At 44.1% G+C, this 13,790-nt stretch overlaps 1 protein-coding gene across 4 annotated transcripts in view; it reads left to right on the top strand.

Annotated features, from left to right (window-relative positions):
• Nucleotides 1-13,790, top strand: part of CBFB (core-binding factor subunit beta) — a 64,057-nt gene that overhangs the window by 31,227 nt on the left and 19,040 nt on the right. The gene's annotated exons all lie outside the window — the stretch shown is intronic.

Below are 13,790 nucleotides of genomic sequence, written 5' to 3'. Positions count from 1 at the left end.
TCTTCATCCTCCTCCTCCTCCTCATCCTGTGCCACATCCTCTTCCATCATCGCCCGAATTGTTTTTTCAAGGAGGCATAGAAGTGGGATAGTTAAGCTGAGAACGGCGTCATTGCCACTGGCCATGTTGGTGGAGTACTCAAAACAGCGCAACAAGGCACACAGGTCTCGCATGGAGGCCCAGTTAAATTAAATAGCGGAATAGAAAATATGATCCAAAAAAAGTGTATGTATATCACACGTACACAACCACACTGGGCCCCAATTACTATTGTTTGTACCCCTAAAAGGCTAGATGAGGAGTAGGGGGAGTATGGAACAGGCAGCACCCTCAAACCTTCAGAAGTATGAGATGAACCCCAACAACTTGGAAAGGTGGATCTCTCTCACACGTACCGACACAGACTATCCCGCAATTCAATTGATCCTCAAAGGTTTTTATTGAATAGCGGAATAGGAAATATGATCAAAAAAAGTGTATGTATCTCGCACGTACACAACCACACTAGGCCCCAATTACTATTGTTTGTACCCCTAAAAGGCTAGATGAGGAGTAGGGGGGGTATGGAACAGGCAGCACCCTCAAACCTTCAGAAGTATGAGATGAACCCCAACAACTTGGAAAGGTGGATCTCTCTCACACGTACCGACACAGACTATCCCCCAATTTAACTGATCCCCAAAGGTTTTTGATTAAATAGCGGAATAGAAAATATGATCCAAAAAAAGTGTATGTATATCACACGTACACAACCACACTAGGCCCCAATTACTATTGTTTGTACCCCTAAAAGGCTAGATGAGGAGTAGGGGGGGTATGGAACAGGCAGCACCCTCAAACCTTCAGAAGTATGAGATGAACCCCAACAACTTGGAAAGGTGGATCTCTCTCACACGTACCGACACAGACTATCCCCCAATTTAACTGATCCCCAAAGGTTTTTGATTAAATAGCGGAATAGAAAATATGATCCCAAAAAAGTGTATGTATATCACACGTACACAACCACACTGGGCCCCAATTACTATTGTTTGTACCCCTAAAAGGCTAGATGAGGAGTAGGGGGAGTATGGAACAGGCAGCACCCTCAAACCTTCAGAAGTATGAGATGAACCCCAACAACTTGGAAAGGTGGATCTCTCTCACACGTACCAACACAGACTATCCCCCAATTTAACTGATCCCCAAAGGTTTTTGATTAAATAGCGGAATAGAAAATATGATCCCAAAAAAGTGTATGTATATCACACGTACACAACCACACTAGGCCCCAATTACTATTGTTTGTACCCCTAAAAGGCTAGGAGTAGGGGGAGTATGGAACAGGCAGCACCCTCAAACCTTCAGAAGTATGAGATGAACCCCAACAACTTGGAAAGGTGGATCTCTCTCACACGTACCAACACAGACTATCCCCCAATTTAACTGATCCCCAAAGGTTTTTGATTAAATAGCGGAATAGAAAATATGATCCCAAAAAAGTGTATGTATATCACACGTACACAACCACACTAGGCCCCAATTACTATTGTTTGTACCCCTAAAAGGCTAGGAGTAGGGGGAGTATGGAACAGGCAGCACCCTCAAACCTTCAGAAGTATGAGATGAACCCCAACAACTTGGAAAGGTGGATCTCTCTCACACGTACCAACACAGACTATCCCCCAATTTAACTGATCCCCAAAGGTTTTTGATTAAATAGCGGAATAGAAAATATGATCCCAAAAAAGTGTATGTATATCACACGTACACAACCACACTAGGCCCCAATTACTATTGTTTGTACCCCTAAAAGGCTAGGAGTAGGGGGAGTATGGAACAGGCAGCACCCTCAAACCTTCAGAAGTATGAGATGAACCCCAACAACTTGGAAAGGTGGATCTCTCTCACACGTACCAACACAGACTATCCCCCAATTTAACTGATCCCCAAAGGTTTTTGATTAAATAGCGGAATAGAAAATATGATCCCAAAAAAGTGTATGTATATCACACGTACACAACCACACTAGGCCCCAATTACTATTGTTTGTACCCCTAAAAGGCTAGGAGTAGGGGGAGTATGGAACAGGCAGCACCCTCAAACCTTCAGAAGTATGAGATGAACCCCAACAACTTGGAAAGGTGGATCTCTCTCACACGTACCAACACAGACTATCCCCCAATTTAACTGATCCCCAAAGGTTTTTGATTAAATAGCGGAATAGAAAATATGATCCCAAAAAAGTGTATGTATATCACACGTACACAACCACACTAGGCCCCAATTACTATTGTTTGTACCCCTAAAAGGCTAGGAGTAGGGGGAGTATGGAACAGGCAGCACCCTCAAACCTTCAGAAGTATGAGATGAACCCCAACAACTTGGAAAGGTGGATCTCTCTCACACGTACCAACACAGACTATCCCCCAATTTAACTGATCCCCAAAGGTTTTTGATTAAATAGCGGAATAGAAAATATGATCCCAAAAAAGTGTATGTATATCACACGTACACAACCACACTAGGCCCCAATTACTATTGTTTGTACCCCTAAAAGGCTAGGAGTAGGGGGAGTATGGAACAGGCAGCACCCTCAAACCTTCAGAAGTATGAGATGAACCCCAACAACTTGGAAAGGTGGATCTCTCTCACACGTACCAACACAGACTATCCCCCAATTTAACTGATCCCCAAAGGTTTTTGATTAAATAGCGGAATAGAAAATATGATCCAAAAAAAGTGTATGTATATCACACGTACACAACCACACTAGGCCCCAATTACTATTGTTTGTACCCCTAAAAGGCTAGATGAGGAGTAGGGGGAGTATGGAACAGGCAGCACCCTCAAACCTTCAGAAGTATGAGATGAACCCCAACAACTTGGAAAGGTGGATCTCTCTCACACGTACCGACACAGACTATCCCGCAATTCAATTGATCCTCAAAGGTTTTTATTGAATAGCGGAATAGGAAATATGATCCCAAAAAAGTGTATGTATATCACACGTACACAACCACACTGGGCCCCAATTACTATTGTTTGTACCCCTAAAAGGCTAGATGAGGAGTAGGGGGAGTATGGAACAGGCAGCACCCTCAAACCTTCAGAAGTATGAGATGAACCCCAACAACTTGGAAAGGTGGATCTCTCTCACACGTACCAACACAGACTATCCCCCAATTTAACTGATCCCCAAAGGTTTTTGATTAAATAGCGGAATAGAAAATATGATCCAAAAAAAGTGTATGTATATCACACGTACACAACCACACTAGGCCCCAATTACTATTGTTTGTACCCCTAAAAGGCTAGATGAGGAGTAGGGGGGGTATGGAACAGGCAGCACCCTCAAACCTTCAGAAGTATGAGATGAACCCCAACAACTTGGAAAGGTGGATCTCTTTCACACGTACCAACACAGACTATCCCCCAATTTAACTGATCCCCAAAGGTTTTTGATTAAATAGCGGAATAGAAAATATGATCCCAAAAAAGTGTATGTATATCACACGTACACAACCACACTAGGCCCCAATTACTATTGTTTGTACCCCTAAAAGGCTAGGAGTAGGGGGAGTATGGAACAGGCAGCACCCTCAAACCTTCAGAAGTATGAGATGAACCCCAACAACTTGGAAAGGTGGATCTCTCTCACACGTACCAACACAGACTATCCCCCAATTTAACTGATCCCCAAAGGTTTTTGATTAAATAGCGGAATAGAAAATATGATCCCAAAAAAGTGTATGTATATCACACGTACACAACCACACTAGGCCCCAATTACTATTGTTTGTACCCCTAAAAGGCTAGGAGTAGGGGGAGTATGGAACAGGCAGCACCCTCAAACCTTCAGAAGTATGAGATGAACCCCAACAACTTGGAAAGGTGGATCTCTCTCACACGTACCAACACAGACTATCCCCCAATTTAACTGATCCCCAAAGGTTTTTGATTAAATAGCGGAATAGAAAATATGATCCCAAAAAAGTGTATGTATATCACACGTACACAACCACACTAGGCCCCAATTACTATTGTTTGTACCCCTAAAAGGCTAGGAGTAGGGGGAGTATGGAACAGGCAGCACCCTCAAACCTTCAGAAGTATGAGATGAACCCCAACAACTTGGAAAGGTGGATCTCTCTCACACGTACCAACACAGACTATCCCCCAATTTAACTGATCCCCAAAGGTTTTTGATTAAATAGCGGAATAGAAAATATGATCCCAAAAAAGTGTATGTATATCACACGTACACAACCACACTAGGCCCCAATTACTATTGTTTGTACCCCTAAAAGGCTAGGAGTAGGGGGAGTATGGAACAGGCAGCACCCTCAAACCTTCAGAAGTATGAGATGAACCCCAACAACTTGGAAAGGTGGATCTCTCTCACACGTACCAACACAGACTATCCCCCAATTTAACTGATCCCCAAAGGTTTTTGATTAAATAGCGGAATAGAAAATATGATCCCAAAAAAGTGTATGTATATCACACGTACACAACCACACTAGGCCCCAATTACTATTGTTTGTACCCCTAAAAGGCTAGGAGTAGGGGGAGTATGGAACAGGCAGCACCCTCAAACCTTCAGAAGTATGAGATGAACCCCAACAACTTGGAAAGGTGGATCTCTCTCACACGTACCAACACAGACTATCCCCCAATTTAACTGATCCCCAAAGGTTTTTGATTAAATAGCGGAATAGAAAATATGATCCCAAAAAAGTGTATGTATATCACACGTACACAACCACACTAGGCCCCAATTACTATTGTTTGTACCCCTAAAAGGCTAGGAGTAGGGGGAGTATGGAACAGGCAGCACCCTCAAACCTTCAGAAGTATGAGATGAACCCCAACAACTTGGAAAGGTGGATCTCTCTCACACGTACCAACACAGACTATCCCCCAATTTAACTGATCCCCAAAGGTTTTTGATTAAATAGCGGAATAGAAAATATGATCCAAAAAAAGTGTATGTATATCACACGTACACAACCACACTAGGCCCCAATTACTATTGTTTGTACCCCTAAAAGGCTAGGAGTAGGGGGAGTATGGAACAGGCAGCACCCTCAAACCTTCAGAAGTATGAGATGAACCCCAACAACTTGGAAAGGTGGATCTCTCTCACACGTACCAACACAGACTATCCCCCAATTTAACTGATCCCCAAAGGTTTTTGATTAAATAGCGGAATAGAAAATATGATCCCAAAAAAGTGTATGTATATCACACGTACACAACCACACTAGGCCCCAATTACTATTGTTTGTACCCCTAAAAGGCTAGGAGTAGGGGGAGTATGGAACAGGCAGCACCCTCAAACCTTCAGAAGTATGAGATGAACCCCAACAACTTGGAAAGGTGGATCTCTCTCACACGTACCAACACAGACTATCCCCCAATTTAACTGATCCCCAAAGGTTTTTGATTAAATAGCGGAATAGAAAATATGATCCCAAAAAAGTGTATGTATATCACACGTACACAACCACACTAGGCCCCAATTACTATTGTTTGTACCCCTAAAAGGCTAGGAGTAGGGGGAGTATGGAACAGGCAGCACCCTCAAACCTTCAGAAGTATGAGATGAACCCCAACAACTTGGAAAGGTGGATCTCTCTCACACGTACCAACACAGACTATCCCCCAATTTAACTGATCCCCAAAGGTTTTTGATTAAATAGCGGAATAGAAAATATGATCCCAAAAAAGTGTATGTATATCACACGTACACAACCACACTAGGCCCCAATTACTATTGTTTGTACCCCTAAAAGGCTAGATGAGGAGTAGGGGGAGTATGGAACAGGCAGCACCCTCAAACCTTCAGAAGTATGAGATTGTGTTCACTGTACCCCACAAAGATTGAGTTCACTGCACCCCACAATGATTGTGTTCGCTGCACCCCACAAAGATTGTGTTCACTGCACCTCACAAAGATTGTGTTCACTGTACCCCCCAAAGATTGTGTTCACTGCACCCCACAAAGATTCTGTTCACTGTACCCCACAAAGATTGTGTTCACTGCACCCCAAAAAGATTGTGTTCACTGCACCCCAAAAAGGATGTTGTTCACTGCACCCCAAAAAGGATGTTGTTCACTGCACCCCAAAAAGATTGTGTTCACTGCACCCCACAAAGATTGTGTTCACTGCACCCCAAAAAGATTGTGTTCACTGCACCCCAAAAATGATTTTGTTCACTGCACCCCAAAAAGGATTTTGTTCACTGCACCCCAAAAAGGATGTTGTTCACTCCACCCCAAAAAGATTGTGTTCACTGCACCCCAAAAAGATTGTGTTCACTGCACCCCACAAAGGATTTTGTTCACTGCACCCCAAAAAGGATTGTGTTCACTGCACCCCAAAAAGGATGTTGTTCACTGCACCCCAAAAAGGATTTTGTTCACTGCACCCCAAAAAGATTGTGTTCACTGCACCCCACAAAGGATTTTGTTCACTGCACCCCACAAAGATTGTGTTCACTGCACACCAAAAAGGATTGTGTTCACTGCACCCCAAAAAGATTTTGTTCACTGCACCCCAAAAAGATTGTGTTCACTGCAGCCCAAAAAGATTGTGTTCACTGCAGCCCAAAAAGATTGTGTTCACTGCAGCCCAAAAAGATTGTGTTCACTGCAGCTCACACACAGAAAAATGGATGTGGATCACTGACACCTGCCTATCTCCAATCCCACACCACACAGCAATATCGATTGTAGTTTTTAGAACACAGTTTCCCTAAAATTCAGCAGACTCTGTCCCTAACAGGATTGAGAAGAGATCGTAGATCAGGATTGAGTGCAGACCCCACCCCCCACACAGCAATATCGATTGTAGTTTGTAGAAGACACTGACCCTATAATTCAGCAGACTCTATCCCTAAAATGCCTACAACTCGCCCTGCCTAAACACTCCGACCTGTCCCTCAATTCTATCCGGACACAAATGGTTTTTTCCTGCCTATCTTTCCCTAATCAGCAGCCAGCACGTTGATGTGTGCTCTGTCCCTGAATCTAAGCAGCATAATGACGCCGCTGCGGCTGCCTCGAACTTATAAAGACTTGGTCACATGCTTCAGACGGCCAATCACAGCTACTGAGACATTTGCAGGCATGGCTGGGATGGCTTAAGGCACACCAGTTAAACGATTGTTGATTGGCTGTTGAAAGCCCGCCATGAAAAGAGCGCCAAAGCATGCAAAACCCGGAAATAAAACGACCGAACACGGATTTTTACCCGAACATACAGTAAAGTGTCCGTGTCCGTGTTCGGGTACAAAAAATCCAATTATTCGGTACGAACACGAATAATACAGTCCGTGTTCGCTCAACACTACTTCTGGGCACAGTGTTGATGGTGCCCCACCCATACAAGAGGCATTTATACAGGTGGCTGCAGGACAGGGACTACCTTGGCCTCAGGTGATTGGCTCATTACAGGTGATGGCTTCCTGGCAGGCTTGGTCATGTGGGTTCTGAAGAGCATCCAAAAATGCCCAAGCTCATTTCTGCTTTTCAGTTACCCAATCGCATGCAGATGAAATAAGTAAACTGGGCTTTTTTTGTTACATGATTGGATAATTACACCCCATTCACACTTTTGTGTGACTTGTTATGCGACTTTGGACATCAAAGTTGCATGAAAGTCGTACCCTGTGTTTTCCATTGATAACCATTTATATATGTGTGACTTAAAGTTGTAGAGACTTCAAAAAAGTTTATGCAGTACTTTTGGTTTTACTTTCATGCAACTTGAGGGCCATAGGCTTTAATGTTAACCCTCAATAGTTGCATGAAAGTCATACCTGAATGTCTTACATGCAGCAGTGGGTCCAACTTTACAGAGGGACAAAGGTCACCTCCAACTTGCACCCATCCAAAGTTGTGTCGAAGTTGCACTCCGAAGTCGCACAACTTTGGAGGCGTACAAAATGTTAATGGTGCCCTAAATGGTAAAATCTTTTGTGGGGGGGGGGGGGGTGGCAAAGAAAAAAATATAGCGTATACAATTGCGCCATATTGTAATTAAGTGTTCTTAAAAAAAATACTTTACTTTTTCAATCTGCAGCCCCTGTAATTTTTTGAAAATCCAATGCAATATTGGCTAACTGCAGTTATTCAGAATGTGTACTGACCACACCCCAGAAACATCATTTCCTGCTTGTGTGATTGGCTCACTGATTTTCCTAGAAGTCTGCCTAAGATACAAGTCAGATTTCTGGCATCCTCTGCAACAAACATGTCATTTTTGGTGAGCTACTCCCAATTGGAACAAGTTCTAAAGGGATGCAGGCCTAGCAGATTTTCTCATTAGTGCCCTGCAGCTGCACAGCTGATTGATCATTATGCAACCACTCCCATTAGACCCACTCAGCACAGAGGCACAAACAGTGATTTCTTCAGAATAACAAAAGGTAGGAATCTGCAACAAAGGTTGTTATAATCCTTTCAATGTACATAGATCACCTGGGGGGAATGTTTGTTTTTTTTCTCAACAAAAGTGGAGTTGCGCTTTAAAGTGAATATTCGTTCAATTTATTAGGTGAAGATTCTCCACTACTTTAATAAATCAGCCTCTTTCTGTAGGTTTATGTATTTTGATGTAAAAAAAAAGTAATTCATTTTAGTACATTTTGGAACATTTTGTATTTAAAAGTCAGGTTTAAACCTCTTTCCTTGTAGGGCTGTGAGATGGCCTATTTCTGTGTGCTGGGCTTATACTACAAAGTGAATGTGATCACAGACAGGAAGTTCTTTCCCGCTCACTGCCGCAGAGTAAACAGTCAGAGCTGAAACCACGGCCTGTGCAGAACAGCGTCCTTTTCCTGTGTATGGAACAACCCACAGCCATGTGTTCCATATACTGCTCTGTGCATACTTCTTTTCAGTCACTACACAAGTCACACATTCCTACTTCACAATGGGAGATGAGGGTCAGGGAATGTGTGGCTCAGTGGGTCAGTCCTCCATAAAAACCTATCCAATAGATCAATAACCTTATACAGGATTGCTGCTCAGCTCGAGCATTGAATGGGTTGACATAATTTAAAGAGGAACTTCACCCTTACTCTCAAAAATATTTTTTTTTTTTTTTTACTCCTAAAACTTGTCCCTGTACAAAAGTAAGAAAAAACATACTAGTTAAGTTTGAGTCCAGCGTTGTCTTGCTTGTAGGAAAAGTTTTTTTTTCCTGCTCTGCTTCTCTCCGACACCATCACCCTGAATTCAGATCCAGCGCATGTGCAGACACGCCGGTCTTTGCCAATTGTATAAGGCCTGGCAGCTCTCCACAGCGTGTCTGCAAATGCTCCAGACATGCCACGGCTCTGTCAGTAAACTGGCAGAGACCCCACACCGTTTCTGCGCATGCATTGGACGAGTGAGGTAAATATCCCAGGAGTCACATTGTTTTGGAAACAAACCATTGCTCCACCAATTAGCATCTGGTTCCACAAAATTAATGAAATCGAGCTTGTGGAACAAATGGCCGCGTCCACAAATGGGAGAGCAGAACAGTTCTATAGAACTTGCTCTTATCGACATGATTTTACCTTTTCCTCAGACTACCATTTTGGCATCTGTAGATGTATAATGGTGTTAAAGGCATGCCATAGTCTCTGCTCTTGAAGCTTGTCCATCCTCAGTGGCTTCCCCCGTGTGTGTGTGTGTGTGTGTGTGTGTGTGTGTGTGTGTGTGTGTGTGTGTGTGTGTGTGTGTGTGTGTGTGTATACTGTTATATCTATCTCTGTAGCATCCTACAAGTAGGTGCTGGGTAAAAGTATAATGGGCCTTGGCTGCTTAACAGCAGGGCCATGATTTCAGCTAGGCTGTCATATCTCCCAGGTGTGGTTACTGAGAGGGAAGTCTCCCCACCGGCTCTTTGAGAGGATTCTCATTGGGCAGTGGAGGAAATCCAATCAGTGGCTCATTCGGGCTTGTATCTAACCTAGAAGGCAGATTCTGCTGCAGAGAATTCTGGGAGTGGGTATAAGTTTGAGGGGAACGCATGACGCTGCATCTTTGGTGGGAAGCAGAGTCCCAGGAGGGAGAGTACGGCTGTCTCTCCTCCTGTCAGAAGGATCGGGTGTCTTGGGGTTGCAGAGAGGATCCGGTGTGCCGAGGACCTGCGGAGGAAGAGGGGGTCAGTTAGAGGAAAGCCTTCCAAGGTCGTGAGTACTGTGAACTGCCCCTGGGGTCTGCCTAGTGTAGAGGGGACCACTCCGGTGAAGGTCCCAGGGATCCTAGAGCCTGCAAGTGTAAAGGGGGTTGCCTAGTGAAAGGACCCTGAAGTGTAGAGGGGGCGCCAGCGGTTGGGCCCTGAAGAATTAAGTGTGCAGTGTTGAGAGTTGCGTAGTCAGAAAGCGCAAACATTTCACTCTCTAGATGTGTAAAGCTGGTAGAGACATACCCAAAAAAGACACTTAGGTATTTGTAAAAAAAAAAAAAAAAAAAAATTGAAACCCATTTATCATTTGCCTTCCACTTCACAATTTTATGTGCCACTTTGTGTTGGTCTATCACATAAAATCTAGGTATCGACAAATTTAGTTTGTTCAGGGCCCATACCCATTTTCCGGCCACCCTTCAGGCCAATAGCCGATATCAGGGGGTGATATTCTGTACATTTTAAAGGTTTTTTTTATTTTTACACTGCCCTTTTTTTAATTCTTTTTATTTATTTATTTTTTTGATCACTTTTATTGCTGTCACAAGGAATGTACACATCCCTTGTGACAGTATTAGGCAGTGACAGGTACTCTTTATGGAGGTATCTGGGGGTCTATAAAACCCCAAACCCCTCCTCTGCAATTAAAAGCATTAAAAACACCAAGTTTGGTTGTTTTGAATACTGTAATTTTTTTTAAATCTGGCACCTTTAAGGCTCCAGTAACCGATGATGTCATGACATCACTCCAGGGTTACTACATCGGAGACCCAACCAGAACCGATTCCAGATTTGTTCAGGTCTTCAGCCAGCTGTCGGACGAGCCGGCTGGTTGCTCGGGCCTCCTGGTGGGACAGGAGACCCAGGTGGAGCTGCAGGGGAGGCGCTGCTTGTAATAACGGGTTATTACAAGAAAGCCGATTGTTGGCTCTAAAAAAAACGGTACCGGGTGATGCCTGTAGGTGCAGGCATCACTCTGGAACCAACCACTTTGAAGCAATATCGGTCATATCAGCAAGTTTGTAACCCGTATCGGTATTGGTCACAAACATCCGACTTACAAAAGACTCCTACTTACAAACAGATAGAGACGACAGGAAGTGAGGAGAAATCTACCCCTAGGAAGGGAAATTTACTCCTGTAAGAGTTCTCATGCGAAAAAGGTGTCTCCACTGAAGCTTTATCACTAATCCTTGTTTCCACAACAACCCAAAATTTTCAAAATCCAGTTGTCATAGGGACAGAAAGTGAGGTGAAATCTTCTGAACAGGGGTAAAGACAGAAAAAAATGGTACTGGGGTGTTAACCATTCCCGATGCTATTCAAAAAAACGTAAAAATTATTCTTTTGGCTGGAGCTACACTTAAAAAATGTACCTTTTCCGACTTACAAATTCGACTTAAAGTGGAGTTCCAGCCTAAACACACTCACCTGTCCAACGGTCCAGCGCTGCGGCCGCCCGAAGCCTCGCTCTTCTCCCTCTCTGCTCTGCGGCGCCGGCATCACTGGTGGGCACCCGGGCTGTAACAGTTTGCGGATTCACAGCAGGGTACGCACTGCGCATGCGCGAGTTGCGCTATGCGTCGTGATTGGCCGGCAATCTTCTGGGACCTCTGACATGTCCCAGAAGATTGCAGGGAGTGAGGGGGAGAGGAGAACTTCCGCTCAGGGCGCCGCAGCGCTCCGAGCGGAAGTGGGAGCGGGTACCTGTCAAAACTAGGTACCTGCTCCCCCCCCCAAAAAATGACATGCCAAATGTGGCATGTCAGGGGGTTATTCCTGCCTAAAACGCAAGTTACACTTTTGGGTGGAACTCCGCTTTAAGAACAATCCTACAGTCCCTATCTTGTTTGTAACCCGGGGACCGCCTGTATTTAAAAAAGTGAATATCGGCCCTACCGATAATCGGCCTCTATCTTGAACAAAATTATAAACACACTTCTTTTTTTTTAGTTTTTTTTTTTTTTTTTTAGTTTTAGTTTTTGCCCCCATTTTTCATGAGCTGAACTCTAAGATCGGAGACTTTTTCATGTTTACAAAAGGCCAATTTCTCTCAAATATTGTTCACAGATCTGTCTATCTGTGTTTATTGAGCACTTCTCCTTTGCCGAGATAATCCATCCACTTCACAGGTGTGGAATATCAAGGTGATGATTAGACAGCATGATTATTGCACAGGTGTGCCTTAGGCTGGCCACAATAAAAGGCCACTCTAAGGGCCCTTTCACACAGGCATTCCGCATGTCCGCAAATCATCCTATTTTTTTTGCGGATGATATACGGACATAATGAATGTCAATGGCATTGCGGATGTCAGCGGATGACCATCCGCTGACATCCGATTTTCATCCTTTCAGTTCTGTTCCGTTTTTAGGAACGGAACAGAACCCTATTTTTGTTCCGTTCAAAAAACGGTATGGATGCAAAATCGGAGGTCAGCGGTGTCATCCGCTGACATCTGCAATGCCCATAGACATACATTATGTCCGTATATCATCCGCAAACGGATGGGATGATATGCGGACATACGGAGCAGATGACACAAGTGTCATCCACTCCGTGAAAAAAAAAAAAAGTGCCGGAGCGGATCGCAATGCGGTCCGCTCCGTGTGAAAGAGCCCTAAAATGTGTGTGTATATAAATATTTTATTTTATCTTTTCATGTGACAACACTGAAGAAATTGCACTTTGCTACAATGTAAAGTAGTGAGTGTACAGCTTGTATAACAGTGTACATTTTCTGTCCCATCAAAATAACTCCACACATGCCATTAATGTCTAAACCGCTGGCAACAAAAGTGAGTACACCCCTAAGTAAAAATGTCCAAATTGGGCCCAAAGCGTCAATATTTTGTGTGACCACCCTTTTTTTTCCATCACTGCCTTAACCCTCTTGGGCATGGAGTTGACCAGATCTTCACAGGCTGCAACTGAAGTCCTCTTCCACTCCTCCATGACGACATCACAGAGCTGGTGGATGTTAAAGACTTTTGCTCCTCCACCTTCCCTTTTTTGAGGATGCCCCACAGATGCTCAATAGGGTTTAGGTCTGGGGACATGCTTGGCCAGTCCATCACCTTTACCCTCAACTTCTTTAGCAAGGCAGTGGTCATCTTGGAGGTGTGTTTGGGGTCATTATCATGTTGGAATACTGCCCTGTGGCCAAGTTTTTCCGAAGGGAGGGGATCATGCTCTGCTTCAGTATGTCACAGTACATGTTGGCCTTCATGGTTTCCTCAATTGTAGCTCTCCAGTGCTGGCAGCATTCATGCAGCCCCAGACCATGACACTCCCACCACCATGCTTGAATGTAGGCAAGTTACACTTGTCTTTATGCTCCTCACCTGGTTGCGGCCTCACACGCTTGACACCATCTAAACCAAATAAGTTTATCTTGCCTCATCAGACCACGGGACATTGTTCCAGTAATCCATGTCCTTAGTCTGCTTGTCTGCAGCAAACTGTTTGCGGGCTTTCTTGTGAATCATCTTTAGAATAGGCTTCCTTCTGGGACGACAGCCATGCAGACCAATTTGATGCAGTGTGCGGCGTATGGTCTGAGCATTGATAGGCCGACCCCACCCCTTTAACCTCTGCAGCAATGCTGGCAGCACTCATATGTCT

This window comes from Pelophylax lessonae (genome assembly GCF_965119305.1).
Source record: "Pelophylax lessonae genome assembly, chromosome: 10".
NCBI lineage: Eukaryota > Metazoa > Chordata > Amphibia > Anura > Ranidae > Pelophylax > Pelophylax lessonae.
The sequence above is the reverse complement of the archived record's forward strand: the minus strand, read 5'-3'. Positions and strand labels throughout refer to the sequence as shown.